The 12,011-nt window shown below is 38.6% G+C and overlaps 1 long non-coding RNA gene across 2 annotated transcripts in view; it reads right to left on the bottom strand.

Moving 5' to 3' along the window:
- Positions 1-12,011, bottom strand: part of LOC141358966 (uncharacterized) — a 109,913-nt gene that overhangs the window by 32,726 nt on the left and 65,176 nt on the right. The gene's annotated exons all lie outside the window — the stretch shown is intronic.

Below are 12,011 nucleotides of genomic sequence, written 5' to 3'. Positions count from 1 at the left end.
GTAGCTGATGGGTATTGTATAGACCTTAGATATTGCACAATGGTTCCACACAAGCAAAGTTGCATGGATGAATGAATGCAGTATGTATCATTTTATCTCTCTGCCCTCAAGTCACAAGTTAACAGGCGGCAGATTCTGGCCAGTTCATGCATAGTAAATCACCAGATCTTTTTATATTACACCGATCAAAGAGAAACAGAAATTCTTGATTAAAAAGGACACCGTAAAAACTCTACAAGAACTAGCTACTAAATCCATAGTCTTCTTTTTCAGTTGAATGTCTTCTGTGTAGATCTTTGAAATGCAGAAAGAGGAAATTATCAGTCAAGAGCCTTCTCTGATTTGTATTTTGCTTTTAGTCCATCGTACTAATAAAGTAATGAAACACAAGCACCTGTTGAATGAGAAGGGAAGAGAATCTACCGCAAAACAAGGTGAAATTAAACGCACAATGGCAAAAATAAAATTGAGGGAAATATGATTCAAGAGGAGTTATCTTTTGCCCGTAATGGGCTTTTTTCCTCCAGCTTAGACCAGATTTTTACTTTATAAAATAAATTGTTAAGGCAATACTGTTATGAGTCATACAGAGAGAAAGAGAGAGAGAGAAAGAAATATGTTTTTCCAACTCAGTTTATGTCTGGTCAGAATGAAGATATTGTAATGTTGAGCGACCCAGAGTGCTTTACTGCCAGACTGCTAAATAAAAACTGTTTAAATGGTTACTGACGGCTGCAAATATCCCGGGGAAATAAATAAATAGTTAGATAAATAAAAACTCTAAACAATACTGCCATGAATTGAAATGCAAGCTCTGTTGTAAACTGCAGTGTGTCTGCCATCTATTCACAGTAAGACTGTTATAGGCTTATTAAACCTACAACCAATGCTCTTTATAAACCCAGGTAAACTGATCTAGCTATTTATCAAAAGGGTGACATGCATATTTTTACAGTAATATTTCACTGCAGCTCTTCGATAATATGGTAAATGCAAATGGCACATGCTCAGTGACAGGCTGACAACAATATATAAAGCTATTATTTTACATTGTTGACATCGGTTTTGAATAGACACAATGGCAGAGAGGGTGATTTCTAAAATAAATTTACTTGATTGTTATTCTGCTTCTCATGCAAAGCTATTGAAGAGCTGCAGTGAAATATTACTGTAAAATGTCACCCTTTTGGGAAATAGCTGTTTTTGGTAAATAATGTTTTTCCTTTGAATTGTTTCATTTAGAGCTGAACTAACTCTTTATGTGTGCTTGCACGTTAACATCAGCCAGTTCCAAATTAAGTGTAAATTAGATCGTACAGTACTTTCCCACAGTATTATGTGTACTTGTGGACACCCAAACAAAATATGTTAAGCACAACCTCATCAGACGCGTTAACGGTAACAAGTTGTGCTCATCTACAGTCTCTATGATGTTAGACCGCTAACTGCACTCAACCACATAATCTCATCAAATGAAGATGATTTATAGCTTTGTTTACTCGTGCAATATAATGGTCTGGTCTGATCAGACACATTTACTAGAAAACCAAAGAAAACTGAAGGAAGTCAGCTGATGACAGGAGATGGATGGAGTTTTTAGGTGAGTATAAAACTGCTCACGGTGAGGAAGCTGGTAAAGGTCTGTTCATTTCATCACATGATCAATTCTGTCTGACAAGGCCTGTTGGATATGCTGGAGTTTAAATAGAGCTGTTTGGCTTCCAGACAACTTGGGTCACGGCAAGATTTTGCAGAGTAAATTTGAAGTGCAGATCTAACTGAAGAGAATGCCAGGTTATGATGTGTCATTTCACCTTATTAAATGGTAAATTACACCACTTTACTTTGGTCAAACCCACTGAAGCTTTAGATACAGTTTAAAATATGAATGCATTAAGCCAATATCTACCTGCTAATAATAAATGACACCGTAATGAGACCTGGAGTGAGACCTTTGCTCGAGATGTCAGCAAGAAAGGAAACAGGCTTGTGAAATGGAAAAAAAGCGTTTCAGTAGTGGCCGCCAGCACTGCTGGACATTAGTGAAAGGCTTATAATCTTCTCATGTACATGAGGGTGATTAATCTTTCTTCGATTTAATTAGTCTATGAGATGACGGCTTGTTTCCTGTAAGCTACTTTCTGCTCTGTAAAACTGCACCGGGAATGAAAAGTCTGGTGTATCTGGAACGATTTTACACATAGTTTTATTACATTTTAAATCACGTTTCAGTTTGGTTTAAGTTATTTTAAGCAATGATAGTTATAAAGACACCAGTGTTTCCCATTCATTACTTACCTTTAGACTTTAGCCGACCACCACAGTCTTATTTCTCGTCTCAATTGTCCAATTTTGGTGAGCTCGTGCAAATTGTAGCCTCTTTTTCCTATTTGTAGTGGAGATGAGTGGTACCCTGTGGGGTCTTCTGCTGTTGTAGCCCATCCACCTCAAGGTTGTGTGTGTTGTGGCTTCACAAATGCTTTGCTGCATACTTCGGTTGTAACGAGTGGTTATTTCAGTCAAAGTTGCTCTTCTATCAGCTTGAATCAGTCGGCCCATTCTCCTCTGACCTCTAGCATCAACAAGACATTTTCACCAACAGGACTGCCGCATACTGAATGCTATTCCCTTTTCACACCATTTTTTGTAAACACTAGAAATGGTTGTGCGTGAAAGTCCCAGTAACTGAACAGATTGTGAAATACTCAGACCGGCCCGTCTGGCAACAACAACCATGCCACGCTCAAAATAGCTAACTAACACTAACACCCCTAAATGCATTGAAGCAACTTCCATGTGATTGGTTGATTAGATAATTGCATTAATGAGAAATTGAACAGGTGTTCCTAATAATCCTTTAGGTGAGTGTACACTGAAAAGAACTGAAGGACAAAAAATAAAGGTTTACAAGAAGTTTTGAAACGTCTGGTATTATGTGACTTCTCCTAGTGACTCCTCTTTTAATAACTTCAGCTAATAAAAATAACATGGCTTGGCAAACAATGTTTTTAAAATAATATGTTCCTCTGGCATTTTAAATAACTGTTTACGTGTTAAAACAATCCTCTGCCTTGTATCACACGCTCTCTGTGAGATTCCTCTTTTTTTAGCAACAATTGCAGCTATTTCAAGCGCAAAATGATTTAAGACATGCTTTTTTCTGCATTAAACAATGGCGCAAATGCCAGTCATAATACACACACAAAGTCGCAAACATTAGTAAATCGCGTTGCGTGATTCATTTAAATAATCTAATCCCTTAAAATTTTTGTCTGAAAAGAGAAACTCCTAGAAATGCATATGCCAGTCGCAAAAATAACTAGACCACTCCTTTTCAGCGCTAATCATCCACTGTGCGTCCTTAGTAAATCCCAAAAGTCGTTATTCAACGACAAAATGATGGTTTGCGCTAGCACAAGCTGTTAGTAAATCTGGCCCTATTTTTTTTTTATTTTTAACTCCTCACTAATTAAGAAGGTAAAAAAGCTTGTTTCAACTTTAAATTTAAAGGCGGAGTCGACGATGTTTGAAAAACGCTTTGGAAAAGGAGACGGGCCGACTACCAAAACACACTTATAGCCAATCAGCAGTAAGGAGGGTGTCTACTAACCGACATCCTTGCCGGGTTGCGTATGTGTGGGGCGGGTCTATCAACAGAAGGTCCAGATTCTATTGGGGTAGGGGCGTGTTTGTTTAGGTGATTTCAAATATCAACATTGGCTTTCAAGCATCGTGAACTCCGCCTTTAAGTGCAACAAGAAATATTTTTGTTTACCTGCTTTGGCTTTCATGCTTGAAATGCAGACATACGAACTGGCGTCTACTCTGTTCAGTGAGCAGGAAGCAGCCCATTCAATTCAACATACAGCAGCTGACTCATGAATGAATGAATGTAAAACAGCGCTTCCAAGTTACTGTCTGGACATATCAACATTGTTCGTCTGTAATATGCACATAATTTGTTACTCAGATGGAAGTGAAGAACAGTTCAAAGAGTAAATGCAAGTACGCAGTTATGGCGTCATAAAGAAAACCAATCATGACATTATCCAGCATTATCTGTGTCATCGCATTAAAGCATTTTCTGTCATTTCCAGAGCCCTGGTCACGGTTTGCTTTCACTAAAAGCATGACAGTAGCATCAACATTCTTTAATAGTCCATACAGATGACATACAATGAGTAATCATGACAAGTAAATGACAGAATTTTCCCATCCGTCTGTGTGAAAACTGGCCTCTCTGGTTTCCCAGCGATCACAGATGTGTATTCTCTAGGGCTGTCAATAGATTAAAAAAATTAATCTAGATTAATCGCATGATTTCATGAGTTAACTGCGATTAATCGCAAATTAATCGCACATTTTTATCCATTCTAAATTTACCCTAATTTAACACTTTTCAGGTTTTTAATATTCTAATCATATATACATATATAGATGCTTTATGCAAATGTATGTTAACAACAGCCTGTTTACATTTTTAACAGAATCACCAGCCATTGTTTTGTATACGAATTTTCCATTAAGAAGATTTTTCTTTCTCCATTTTTGTTTGCTGCTGCATCATTTGTGACCTGTGCTGGCAAGTTGAGTCGGAATTAGCAAATTTAAAAAAAAATAGTTGTTCATATTTTGACATTCTCTATTAAAACATAGAACAAATCATGATTTGTTGAAATATAACAAAATATGACAGAACTACACGTGTTTGAAGTTGAAAGAGTCAAATTACCACAAAATTACCACATCCATACATTATATTACCACATCAATACCTTAAAATCACTGGTAAAACTAATAGATTTAGCACACACAAAGCAAAAACATCATCAATGTATGTTCAACTTTTTTTCCTTTTGTTTGATTGACATCGAGACAGACTGCTTAAAATCTAAGTGATCTAATATAATGTTACACATCAGACATGTTTACCCACCAGTTAACCAAACATTTACTTAAGACATAACAGATTATAGATCCTACCTGCGTGAATTCTTATCAAAACAGATTTTTGTAAAACTGTAATTTTGTGTAGATGTCTATATATATCCGGGTCGCGCACTCGCGCGTCTGTGTGCACGCGCTTCAGATGTCAGTCAGTCAGACTCGTGAGGGGATCGCTTTTGAGTCTTGTCGCTCTTAATAACTCTTAAACATTAATCAGGTACCGAACTTTATCTCTCTTAATGACTATTTTAACATCAAGCAAGTCCTGCAGTCTATTTTATAAGTCATGCATAAAAGCGAAACCAAAATGAATTGAGACGCATTTTTGTATTAGATTAAGCATTAGGAGGACGGTAACGTTACACCTCTCAGACGTATAAATAAAGATCATATCAGATGTCCAACGAGCATTTAGAGCATTGGATTTCGTAGACGATTTGCTTAATGTTCTTATTTCTATGAAAACCTTTTACTCATTTAGAGAGAGTCACATTTGTCTGCGTCTCTGTTCATTCAACTATGGGCTGGACCAAGGGTCAAACAGAAATTGCGCGTTGCGTTAATCTCCGTTAATGAAATTAGTGGCGTTAAAATGAATTTGCGTTAACGCGTTATTAACGCGTTAATTTTGACAGCCCTAGTATTTTCTCATGTCGATTCCTCAGAGACAGCGGCTCGTCCATCAAACAACCAAAAACAGCTCTGTAACATCTGAAGTCATGATGGACAAACACTCCAGCAAAGAAACACACCTCCTGTCATTTCTCATTACATATCACCCGCATTGTGCTCAGCCCATCTGACAGCTTATATTAAGCCCTAACACCACAATCTCTCAGTTTAAAGCCTGATGGATAGCGATGGGATGAAACAAATTAAAAATCTTTACCACGAAGCCATTCAGAGTTTCTCCGATAAATAAAACAAATTGGGTTTTTAAAGTCAACGTGAGGCAAAGAGTATAACGAGTTTAACAAGAAAATAAAAGAGCAGGTCGTGATTTCATCCATCAGAAATTAATTGGACGCTGAAAAGCAAAGCCGAGCCAGACCTGAATGTGAGTTTGTAGTGGATTGTGCATGCAGAACGCATCAGCCTTCAACCTTCAAAACTTCTGTGCTGTTAGCAAACAAAAATCTAAAAGACTGTGAGAAGCGGTGCTGTTACTCAGGCTTTGTTGTTTAAGCACACACGCACTCGCAGTCTGTTATGTGCACAGTAAACAGACGACAGGAAAGTTGGCAGTGTTTCTGTGTATGCACAGGACTGTTTGTCCCCTCGCGCTGCTGGAGTGAATTGGTGCTCGTAATTGGTTCCTATGGGTGCGCTCTGGAAGACGTCAACCTTGCGACGAGTCTGGCCAACAATAAAAGCATCATTACGTGCAATCAGTGGGCAGTAACCAGAAGTGCTATTAGGACAAACAGTTACAGGCTAAATGATCAGCATTTCCCTTTAACCCATCAGTCCTGTCCGTGTGCCAACAGATAAGCTATTTTACCAGATGTTCAGACAGCCCTGATTGATTATTAAGACACTGTATAGCATACAAATACCTGATTCACAAACTATTCACACTATAATCTGGTTGTAAACTCCATATTTTGCCAATGCAATAAGCACAGACAAGTTGCATTGAATCAGTGGTTCCCAGCCTGTACATGTGTGAACTCAGGGGAGCCGTGGGATGCCTCGAGGTCCACTAAGTTGAAAACTAGGGATGTTAACAATTAATCGATCTTCAATTAATTGTCGATAAGAATTTACTCGATAAAACTTAACGATTGTTGAAAAACAAGATCATGCACGTGTGTGCGGCGCCTGCGCAAAACACATACAGTCGGAGAAAAAAATTAAGCGAGCGCGCAAAAGTTAAACTACTAGCTATGATCCCAACGATGCTCGATGCCAAGCACACGCATGTGCTTTTTAACGTCATGCGAGACGAGGCTGGCTGGCTGCCAACGCAACGAAATTACATCCGCAGTGGATCTGACAGGGTCCGACGCAGAAAATGCAAATACGTTTAGGATACTGAAAGCAAAGACCCTCTTCGGGGAAGCCTGCAAGATTAGCATAGCAACGCTGCTATATACAGAGAAGGAGACCAGAAGCCGTTTTTAATGAACAGATTAAAATGTAATCTTAAATTATGGCAAGAAACTGTCAAATGTAAACTGTAACTGACTGTCGTTACACCCTGAATGCCCGCAACATATATCACTGATCATCATTATTGACTGGCTGAGGCGCTGCGTGTTTTCTAATGGAAGGTTGGCATCTCCGTAATATAAGCATCTTTGCTGAAAGTACGTCTAAGCTGAAGTGACGACGAGAAAAGTGCTCTTCGTGTGCTTCTTGGATATAATTACAAACAGTGTATCAACGACTCGGAAAGCGAGGTAAACAACTTGATAAATAACACTTGATGATAATAAAACTGTTATTTTGACATGGACTTTCAAGCGTCTGTTGCAGAGTGCCCATGTGAGGCGGAGTTTACTGTGTCTATTAGTCATTATATTTCATTATGATATAAGTTTAAATTGATGATTTTATCAAAACAACAACTACATTGACTCATTTTACACTCCCACTAGCATGTTATTTAAAAAAATACAATCTTTTAATTCGCCTAAGGAAGCAGGCGTTTTTACGCACTTTTTTGTCATTGTGCCACTGCAGTGAAGGCTTATTGCACAATTACTGTTAACGATTATTCGATTGATTGATCGTTAATTTAAATGATCATCGAATATGGGAAATTGCATAAATTGACATCCCTAGTGAAAACAATTAGATAAAAAGTTTTTAAAAAAAAAAAATATATATATACAAACAATGTAGATAAGGTAGATAAAATATTCTCTTTTATAAAAAAAATATTTCAGTTTTGTTCGCTCCATCTCAACGTGCTCTCAATGTAACAGCAAAATCAAAAGGAAAGATGGATGTAGAAGGTTGGGGGTAGTGGTCGGCCGATATGGTTTTTTTTAATGGCTGATATCAAGAAAGCAGTGTGGCCAAAAAATGAGGCTGATATAACACAAATGTAATTACAGTAAATGAGAGATGAATAAAAAACTGGTGAAATTAAATAAACATTTGTTATGCATGATATTTATAAACATACCCTTTAAAAGTACTTTACAAATACTTTAAAATATATTTACAAGACGTGATTAATGTGGATGTGACATCTCGCGGTACTGAGATGTGTCTTTTCAGATGCAAACATGTTTTTCACATGTAAAGCCCGAGATACACTGCACGATTATTGGCTGTCCCAGACAAAAGATTGCCTTCGTGACACAATCGTCGCAATTTCTGTGATCGTGGCTCTTCGTTGGTGGTCCTATGTCGTACAGTGATAGGGGTTCAGGGACGGCCGTTTTCCCGGTCTTGCGTCCAAAGATAGCCTACGATAGTTTTCTGAAAGTGTCAGAAATTCAGCATGATCACCGCACAGTGTGTTTGCTGCTACGACCTGCGCGCTGGTATTTGTTTATCACGAGCGCATGCTGGTGACGTTGCGCTAACGTGTGACGCAGCCGCCGAAGCTTCCGTGTCATCATCGTACAGTCTACATGCTTGTCGTACCCGAGTTCAAACTATCCATGTCTCACAGTGTGATAAGGTAATGATCTTATAGGAGTGCAAAAATCCAGCAGTGTATTCCGGGCTTTAAACAGCGGGTCTGACATAAGTAAAGCACATAAGCACAATTCTGTTTCAGTGTATTAATACAGAAAAACAAATGATAGTAATGATTTACTAGACACAATTTCGATATACAGCTGTGCAATGACAATGAAAATATTCTAGTCTTGTCTTGTCTATTAACTATTGTATTAGTGGAATTCAGTGTTGGGCAAGTTACTTCCAAAGTGTAATACATTATATATTACAAATTACTGTAACTTGAAAGTAATTAGTTACATAACAATACTACTATCTCTGAACTGTAATTTCAGTCAGGATCACTTAAGAATACCAAAATTATATAATATATTTATATATTATAACAAATATCTGAATTTGGCCAAAGGCTGAGGAATCAAGGGGCTCGGTTGTCATACTGCACCTTTAAGATGCATCCTTTGCATGTATCCCCCAGCCAATCATAACCAACATTTTAGTATGCTACACGTGAAAATAATTAAAAGGAGTGCAATGGTTGTGAAACTGAGATATTGGAGGTGAAGGGGAGGTGGTGGGTAAAATTGTCTGTGCGACAGAGTAGCTACAGAGCGTCTGATTAACTGCTTAAATACTGTTGATTAAAGCAGGTGAGAGTGATTAAGCAGCTGAGCGTCAGCTGGAGTAGTTAGCGATCAGTGCTCTGCCTGAACTACGCTTGAATTCCATCCGGTCACTCAAGCTATATTTCAGTCAGGATCACTTAAGAATACCAAAATTATATAATATATTTATATATTATAACAAATATCTGAATTTGGCCAAAGGCTGAGGAATCAAGGGGCTCGGTTGTCATACTGCACCTTTAAGATGCATCCTTTGCATGTATCCCCCAAACACAACAACGTAGTTGAGTGCATAACTTCTAGAGACTGCTTGTCTCGGAGTACGCGGCTCCTGGCATGTTGGGTAGCATACCTCAAAAGGGAACGCGGTTCCCTGATATTCATCAGATTGGAACAGGCAGGTTCAGAGGAGAGAAATAAAATGAAGGACAGCTGAGGTTGACATTAGTTAATCATTAATTAACGGACCCCCAACACGAGATAACGCGTGCAAGATGTTTCTTACATCTTGGCATTGTTGGAGACTTTTTACGTGACATTCACTCTTCTCAATGAGCAGCTACCGCTGCTTCTGTGGGCTCCACCCCCGACCCAAAGCCTTCACAGGCTGTCTAGTCCTTGCGCAGCAGAGCAGAGTCTCTCTCCCAGTTGCAATCGGGGCAGGAGAAGTGGTTCTCTATCCGCGTCCAGACGGCATAATCGTGCATGCGGGAAGCCGGAGCAGGCGGATCCCGCGATGGCTTACATTAATGGCGAGATATAAATATAAAATGGTCTTTGAATAAAATGAATCACTGTACATAAAATAAATGTACTTGAGGGAGCTGAGCAGCAGCACATTTAGAACAGACAAACTGTACGGAGCTGACGCGTTAATGGGCTATTTACCTACAAAACAACGTTTCCCATCATTTATCAGTGTATGTTTTGAACTGGACTGTTTGGCCATATAAACATGAACATACACACATTCGTTTTATGAGAACATAAGCAGATAAACAAACGAGAAAACATTTTCAAGCATTCATGTGTCTTAAAATAACATTTTTGACAGTTCAGAGAGAAAGAGAAACGTGAAATAATGTATTAAGCCAGTGTAGTAAGAATGCAAATGTGACGTGATGGCGTCACTGTTAAGCAAATGACGCAATGACGTAATCTAGCGACATTTAGCGACTTTCCAAGCAAGCTTAGCTACTTTCCATTGAAAATAGTTGGCAACACTGGTTTCTTATGCTTACATGCTTGTTGAAGATGCGTAGAGCGACTGCCTTCGGGACGTTAAATCAAGTGTAAGACACGAAATGCTGTAAAACTATAACTGTCGAATTTTTGAGGCAATCAATTAAAACAACATAAACACTGACAATACAAGGTGACCTGAACGATTTATATCGAATTAATTGGAACGAATGACAGACATACTCCTTGCTTGTAGTCACATTGGTCCTAAATATTGCATGAAATGCTGTTAATAGAACATCCTGCTATACTGTTGATAAGAAAGTTATTGTTTACAGTGACATAGCGATTTTAGACTATTTGAGCGACAAAGATACTAAAGTGAACTTTTCCAGTGCGCATACGTGCACAAACTCAAAGCTCACGCACTGAAAAGCGCGTTCAAAGATCACGGAAACATAAGTTCTTTGGCTTGACAGGAGATATACGCACAAATTATCTTAATACCTGTATGGAATGGATGTCTTCCGGCACTTCCACAGAGAGTATTGCAACATCTTCCGATTCCGAGCAAGCCATGGTAACGCCGAAAAGGGTAAGGAATAAAATTCTATCGATCGCATTAGTACTGGCTCAGTCTACAATCTGCTATGCAAATGTCTGTGCGACAGACTCGGTAAAAATGTCTGTGCGACAGACTCGGTAAAATTGTCTGTGCGACAGACTCGGTAAAATTGTCTGTGCGACAGAGTAGCTACAGAGCGTCTGATTAACTGCTTAAATACTGTTGATTAAAGCAGGTGAGAGTGATTAAGCAGCTGAGCGTCAGCTGGAGTAGTTAGCGATCAGTGCTCTGCCTGAACTACGCTTGAATTCCATCCGGTCACTCAAGCTATATGAGTTACACTACTTTTGCATTACTTTTGAGTTACTTTCATCAAAATAACAGAAGTATGACTAGGCATTATAAAATGTTAAAATGTACTTTATAGCTGCTTATAAATCTAGAAGTTATGTGTTGGCCCTTGAGCTTTGAATAGGCACAGTGAAGACTTATGGCAAAATACAGTAACAATAACTGTCAGAATCATAAACATAGACAAATGGTCTGGTAAAAGTCTGGTAAATTATGCTGGTCGTGCCTACAGTAAAACAAAAAGCTAACCCATTCACACTAAGGCTGGATGTACACTGCAAATTTCGATGCCCAATTCCGTTTTTGTTGCCTGTATGACCCGCTTACATAATCTTTTAAAAGCAACTAGTATCCAATATCAGCATTTACACTAAACACTTGGCAAAACAATTCAAGGTAGACATACAGACCAGGAACAACTTAAACCACAGAGGAAGTAAAACATTGCGATTTGCAATGTACACAGACAAAATGATCATACAAGATTATAGAGCTTTATTTCTGTAACAACACATCAAACTTTAATATTATTCCACTAAGCGGAGCCATCATTGCGCTGCTAAGAAGAGTCATGTGATCATGGGTGGTGTCCACCAGAGTTGAAGTCATTAGCCAGCGTCGCATTTTCAATGACGCGCTAAACATCTTGACATGTGAAAACCCGATATGTCGAATCTTAAGTTGCGGATGCGAATGCATGT

The sequence above is a fragment of the Misgurnus anguillicaudatus genome, chromosome 1 (genome assembly GCF_027580225.2).
Source record: "Misgurnus anguillicaudatus chromosome 1, ASM2758022v2, whole genome shotgun sequence".
NCBI lineage: Eukaryota > Metazoa > Chordata > Actinopteri > Cypriniformes > Cobitidae > Misgurnus > Misgurnus anguillicaudatus.
This window is presented reverse-complemented; position numbering and strand designations above follow the sequence as displayed.